Here is a 7605-nt window from a genome sequence, read left to right as displayed (position 1 = left end):
TGCTACACCAGATTTGAGTGGTGGCACTGGGCAAGTGGGCCTGGCACAGGCGCTGGCAGGCAGGCAACTGCAATTAGATTACACAAGCAGACTGATTTTTCACAGTCAAAAAAGTTTTTTTTTTTAAATTTACACTACTGTTACAACAGATATGAGTGGTGGCACTGTGCAAGTGGGCCTAGCACACACGCTGGCAGGCAGGCAGGCAACTGCAATTAGATTACACAAGCAGACTGATGTTTCACAGTAAAAAAAGTTTTTGTTTTTTTTCATTTACACTACTGTTACACCAGATATGAGTGGTGGCACTGGGCAAGTGGGTCTGGCACACACGCTGGCAGGCAGGCAGGCAACTGCAATTAGATTACACTAGCAGACTGATGTTTCACAGTCAAAAAAGTTTTTTTTTTAAATTTACAATACTGTTACACCAGATATGAGTGGTGGCACTGGACAAGTGGGCACAGTATACGCTGTGAGCCTGGCACACACGCTGGCAGGCAGGCAACTGCAATTAGATTACACAAGCAGACTGATGTTTCACAGTAAAAAAAGTTTTTGTTTTTTTTAATTTACACTACTGTTACACCAGATATGAGTGGTGGCACTGGGCAAGTGGGCCTGGCACACACGCTGGCAGGCAGGCAACTGCAATTAGATTACACTAGCAGACTGATGTTTCACAGTCAAAAATGTTTTATTTTTTTAAATTTACACTACAGGTTACACCAGATATGAGTGGTGGCACTGGGCAAGTGGGCCTGGCACACATGCTGGCAGGCAGGCAGGCAGGCAACTGCAATTAGATTACACTAGCAGACTGATGTTTCACAGTCAAAAAAGTTTTTTTTTTTTAATTACACTACTGTTACAACAGATATGAGTGGTGGCACTGGGCAAGTGGGCGCAGTATACGCTGTGAGCCTGGCACACACGCTAGCAGGCAGGCAACTGCAATTAGATTACACTAGCAGACTGGTGTTTCACAGTCAAAAAAGTTTTTTTTTTTTAAATTTACACTACTGTTACACCAGATATGAGTGGTGGCACTGGGCAAGTGGGCACAGTATACGCTATGAGCCTGGCACACACGCTGGCAGGCAGGCAACTGCAATTAGATTACACTAGCAGACTGATGTTTCACAGTCAAAAAAGTTTTTTTTTTTTAAACTTACACTACTGCTACACCAGATTTGAGTGGTGGCACTGGGCAAGTGGGCCTGGCACAGGCGCTGGCAGGCAGGCAACTGCAATTAGATTACACAAGCAGACTGATTTTTCACAGTCAAAAAAGTTTTTTTTTTTAAATTTACACTACTGTTACAACAGATATGAGTGGTGGCACTGTGCAAGTGGGCCTAGCACACACGCTGGCAGGCAGGCAGGCAACTGCAATTAGATTACACAAGCAGACTGATGTTTCACAGTAAAAAAAGTTTTTTTTTTTTTTCATTTACACTACTGTTACACAAGATATGAGTGGTGGCACTGGGCAAGTGGGTCTGGCACACACGCTGGCAGGCAGGCAACTGCAATTAGATTACACTAGCAGACTGATGTTTCACAGTCAAAAAAGTTTTATTTTTTTAAATTTACACTACTGTTACACCAGATATCAGTGGTGGCACTGGGCAAGTGGGCCTGGCACACACGCTGGCAGGCAGGCAGGCAACTGCAATTAGATTACACTAGCAGACTGATGTTTCACAGTCAAAAAAGTTTTTTTTTTAAATTTACAATACTGTTACACCAGATATGAGTGGTGGCACTGGACAAGTGGGCACAGTATACGCTGTGAGCCTGGCACACACGCTGGCAGGCAGGCAACTGCAATTAGATTACACAAGCAGACTGATGTTTCACAGTAAAAAAAGTTTTTGTTTTTTTTAATTTACACTACTGTTACACCAGATATGAGTGGTGGCACTGGGCAAGTGGGCCTGGCACACACGCTGGCAGGCAGGCAACTGCAATTAGATTACACTAGCAGACTGATGTTTCACAGTCAAAAATGTTTTATTTTTTTAAATTTACACTACAGGTTACACCAGATATGAGTGGTGGCACTGGGCAAGTGGGCCTGGCACACATGCTGGCAGGCAGGCAGGCAGGCAACTGCAATTAGATTACACTAGCAGACTGATGTTTCACAGTCAAAAAAGTTTTTTTTTTTTTAATTACACTACTGTTACAACAGATATGAGTGGTGGCACTGGGCAAGTGGGCGCAGTATACGCTGTGAGCCTGGCACACACGCTGGCAGGCAGGCAACTGCAATTAAATTACACTAGCAGACTGATGTTTCACAGTCAAAAAAGTTTTTTTTTTTTAAATTTACACTACTGTTACACCAGATATGAGTGGTGGCACTGGGCAAGTGGGCCTGGCACACACGCTGGCAGGCAGGCAACTGCAATTAGATTACACTAGCAGACTGATGTTTCACAGTCAAAAAAGTTTGTTTTTTTTAAATTTACACTACTGTTACACCAGATATGAGTGGTGGCACTGGGCAAGTGGCTTGGCAAGCAAGCAACTGCAATTAGATTAAACAGGAAAAAAAAAAATAAAAAAAAAAAAATGATGTTCTAGCCCTAAAAAGGGCTTTTTGGGGTGCTGTCCTTATAGCAGAGATCAGATGAGTCCTTCAGGACTGTAGTGGACACTGAATACACTAGCCTAGCTATCAATTTCCCTATAAAATCACCAGCAGCTACACTGTCCCTCCTTTCACTAACAATACAGCTTCCGAATGAATCTAAAATGGCTGCTGTCCAGGAGCTGGGAGGGTCTGGGAGGGAGGGTCTGCTGCTGATTGGCTGGAATGTGTCTGCAGACTGTGAGATACAGGGTCAAAGTTTACTCAATGATGATGAATAGGGGGCGGATCGAACATCGCATATGTTCGCCCGCCGCGGCGAAAGCGAACATGCAATGTTCACCGGGAACTATTAGCCGCGAACAATTCGCAACATCACTTATGTCCAGTTGCACTCCTTGGCCTCTTCCTCTGTGGTCAGACATTCTGTCCCAAGGTTCTGTTTTCCATCCAGATCTCAAGTCTCTAAACTTGATGGCATGGAAATTGAATGCTTAGTTTTGAGACAAAGGGGTTACTCAGATTCTGTGATTGAAACTCTAATTCAGGCTCATAAACCTGTTACTGGGAAGATTTATCACAAGGTTAGAAAAACCTTACCTGGTGTATAAATCATGGTTTTTCCTGGCATTCTATTAGAATTCCTAGGTTTCTTCAGTTTTTGCAGGATGGCCTAGACAAGGATCTATCTGCCAGTTCTGTTAAAGGTCCGATTTTTTGCTAATCTTCCTGATGTTCATTGTTTTAATCATGCTTAGTTTCATTTTAAACCTGTTATCAAGCCTATTTCTCCTTCATGGAATCTTAACCTAGTGTTAAGGGTTTTGCAGGCTCCTCCTTTTAAACCTATGCATCAATTGGACATTAAACTTATTTCTTGGAAAGTGTTATTTATTTTGGCTATTTATTCTGCTAGAAGAGTCTCTGAATTATCTGCTCTTTCTTGTGAGTCTCCTTATTTGATTTTTCATCAGGATAAGGCTATTTTACGGACATCATTTATTTTTTTTGCCTAAGGTTGTTTATTCAGTTAACCAGGTAGAGAGATTGTTCTTTCATTTTGTCCTAATCATAAGAATGCTTCTGAAAGATCTTTGCATTCTCTGGATATTGTTAGGGCACTTATTGAGGCTGAAGTTGATCACATTTGCAAGGCAGCTACTTGGTCTTCTTTGCATACTTTTACTAAATTCTACAATTTTATAGAAAGTTTCTTCAGGCATTTGTTTCAGTTTGATGGTTATGCCTGTTTTAAGTGCATTATTTAATATATATATATATATATATATATATATATATATATATATATAGAGTTGTGGGTTTTTTTTTTCTCAGTAAAAAATGTTTTTCAATAGAGCTGTTGGGGTTTGGGAAACTTTACCTCCTTTTAGTGATAGAGAAGAGCACTTCCCATTTAATTCATGGATTGTGGACTCTCACCACCATGAAACAAATTAATTTATCAGGTAAGCATATATATGTATGATACAAGAAAGGAAAAAAGTAGCGCTGTAAAGCTATTGATACTAAATAAACAATAATAATAAGCACATGAATCAGAAAATATTAATACAAAATAAGAATGTACTAATTAATAAAATAAAAAGATCCAATGATGGACAAATTACTAACAGTCTAATTCTCTTAACAATAAAAACATATAATAGATCAAAGTACTTGATGAAATGGGTAAATGAGATTAAAGTAGCCCAAACACCGAACTGTCCTGCTGCTCCTCTTATACGGGTAGATCTGAGAACCCAAACCAAACGTCTGAAAAATATTGAAAAAGGAGAGAAGCGCAAACAACGATTCAAGTGTAGAGCCAATACTTTATTATAGCCGCACACGCTATATATACTCACAAGACAAAAGAAAATATCGGGCACATCAAAGAATACAGTCCTCTGCGAAATACAACACTTGGATTGCTCAAACCAGACTAGGTAACAGTTGGATTACTGCTGGCAGATAAGAATCCTGCTTCCAAACGAAGTAATGATGTACCACCAAAAAATCCACTAAGGCAGCTGGGCTCTCTGTCGGACTAACAAACACACATGAGGACCTACGGAAGCCGCACAGGGTTAAAAGTAAATGCAACTTGTTCTATGTGTTTTTTGGTTGGTTAGGAGTCTGAAAATCAGCACAATGTTATTTAAAAATAAGCAAAACTATAAGTTTTTAACTGTATGGGAGATACAAATGGATCATCTACAAAACATGTATACAAAGAAAAATCTAGTGTAGAATGTTTCACACTATTGTCCTGCTTTCTTTTTTTTGAGGAATCTTTACTAGAACACTTTCAATATAAGACTGCTAAGGACTGCATTATTTTCATCAGTTAATTCTTGCACTCATGTTGCCAATTTGGTTTAGGTTTGTATAGTAATATTGGTTAACTATTCACCTTTTTGACAACTCCATCATTATCCCTGCCCTGCATGCCCAATGTCTTGGGGTCACACTTGACTCAGATCTTCCTTTCACTCCTCACATTCAGGCCTTGGCTAAATCCTGCCGCTTCCACCTTAAAAAATCTCCAAAATTAGACAATTCCTTACACAAGACACAACTAAGATTTTAATCCACTCTCTCATCCTTTCCCGGCTTGACTAATGCAACTCTCTCCTCTCTAGTCTCCCTAGCTGACGCCTAGCTCCTTTACAATCCATAATGAATGCCTCTGCCAGGCTCATCTTCCTTACACGTAGCTCTTCATCTGCTGCACCTCTCTGCCAATCCCTTCACTGGCTTCCTCTTGCCTCCAGGATTAAACACAAAATTCTGACTCTGACATACAAAGCCCTCAACTGCACTGCTCCCCTCTATATCTCAGACCTTGGGCTCCATGTACGAAGCAGCGAAAGCTGCTCCGGAGCCTTTGCGGGGCAGGTTCGCATATGCGAGCCTGCTTCCCGCAATGTAAGAAGCAGCGGTCATTAGACCGCTGCTTCCTACACCCTACGCCACCTCTTAGGTGGCGAAGCAAAATCACAGAGAGCACGCTCGCTCTCGGTGATTGACAGCCCCTTCAGTCGCGTGATTGGTCGCGCGATTGAAGGGGCGGGCATTACACACTCCGATGAGTGTGTAATGGTACATACGGGCAAGCGGATCAATAGATCCGCTGCCCGTGTGTAGCGGAGGCGGGCGGACAGCTTCACGAGTTAAGAAGCTGTCCGCCCGCCTCTTAGTACATGGCGCCCCTTGTCTCCAGATACTTTCCCTCCCGTCCCCTTCGCTATGCTCATAACCTATTACTCTCCTCCTCTCTTGTTACCTCCTCACATTTCCGTTTACAGGACTTCTCAAAAATGGCTCCCATCTTGTGGAACTCACTGCCTCGCTCCACAAGACTCTCCCCTAGTTTTGAAAGCTGCAAGACTCTTCTGTTCAGGGATTTATACAACCTACACTAACCTTTCCTTATACCAGTTCTTCTCCTCCATTGCTATCCACTATGAACTCCTTTAGAATGTAAGAGATCAACTGCTTGCAGATCACCTTCACAAGAGCTGACTACAACAGTGCAACTCTAAGCAGAGCCCTCTACCTATTTGATCCCTATAATTGATACTTGTATACCGCCTATGTTTATAGCGCTGCAGAATCTGTTGGCGCTCTACAAATAACCGATAATAATAATTATTACTTTATTCACTTTTGTGTTATAACCACTCTATTGTGATATTTGTAGTTTTAATACATAAACTAACCATCATAAATTTGGGAAAATAAATGCAATTTAAAAGACTGTGCATAAATACATCTCTAAAGCCCATTTAAGGGCTAGATTACGAGTGGAGCACAAAATTTAGCTAACTCCAGCAAGTTGTTTGCTCTCCACTCGTAATACCAGCACAAGCAAATGTGTTACTGCTATTTGATGTCAAGCACAATCGTGTTCGCATTGCATGGAAGCTTTGCGCTCAATAGGGCACGCTTCCATAGGCTCTAATGGGAGCCTTGTTCTTATGCCATGATACACAACATGAGAACCAAGCACAGTGAAGAGGGTAAGCCACGCAGCGATGGTCAGCATAGTGTAAATATATATGTATAGTAATATATACATATATATTTGTGTTTTTCTGTCTACATACACATTATTTATGTATATAAGCATATACATATATATTTAAAGGGAACACACAGTCTCCATAGACTGCTATGTAAAGGCACTTTATAGTGCCGTTTTTTTCTTACACCCCACACCCGCACACTTTAACCCCTAAAAACTAATAAGTGACAGCCGCATTAAAGCGCCAGTAAGAGCAACCCAGTTTTCCTGTCCGTAGGTGATAGAATGAAAGCTGTCACAACCTATGTGAGTCAAAAGCAGGCTGGTTAAACCAGAATGTGTTAGAATCAAGTTACGGCCAAACCCCTGGATTAGTTTTCATTTTGAGCCTATTAGCCATCAGAGTAACACCGTACCCAAAGATGAATGAGGTACAAAGTCTGTAACAAAAAAGAATGCTTTACCCCTACAATTATTTAGAAAAAATTCTCAGTGAATAATACAGGAATGATTTTTAACCATTCATACTTTTAAGTCTCCTTAGTGCTATATTGCCCCCTAACAGGTGCTTGTTGATTAAAAAAATATTTGGCACCTATAGGTACTTACCATTAGTACTACTTTACCTACTATCTTGTTACTATAGTAAAACCGTACCCAGTCTGTAAAGTCCATACCTCCTATTTATAATACCACTCAATACTGGTGTTTCCTCTTAATGTCTTTTCAGTCAAAGATAACATACTGGACATCCTGTCCCTTTGGGGCAACTGTGTCTTTATTAAAAATCAATTTAGCTTCTTCTGCAACATAATCTTAGCTTATCCCCACCCCTCCTGAGTGGGGGGGGGGCATAATCAATAATAATGAACTTAATGTTTTTTCCTTTACTAATGGCTGTGCATATTGCTTATCTATGATTAGCAAATCTAATTATTGTATCACCAGTCGTCTTACCAATGTAAAAAGGCCACAAGGA

Source organism: Bombina bombina, chromosome 9 (assembly GCF_027579735.1).
Source record: "Bombina bombina isolate aBomBom1 chromosome 9, aBomBom1.pri, whole genome shotgun sequence".
NCBI lineage: Eukaryota > Metazoa > Chordata > Amphibia > Anura > Bombinatoridae > Bombina > Bombina bombina.
Note: the sequence above shows the minus strand (reverse complement) of the source record.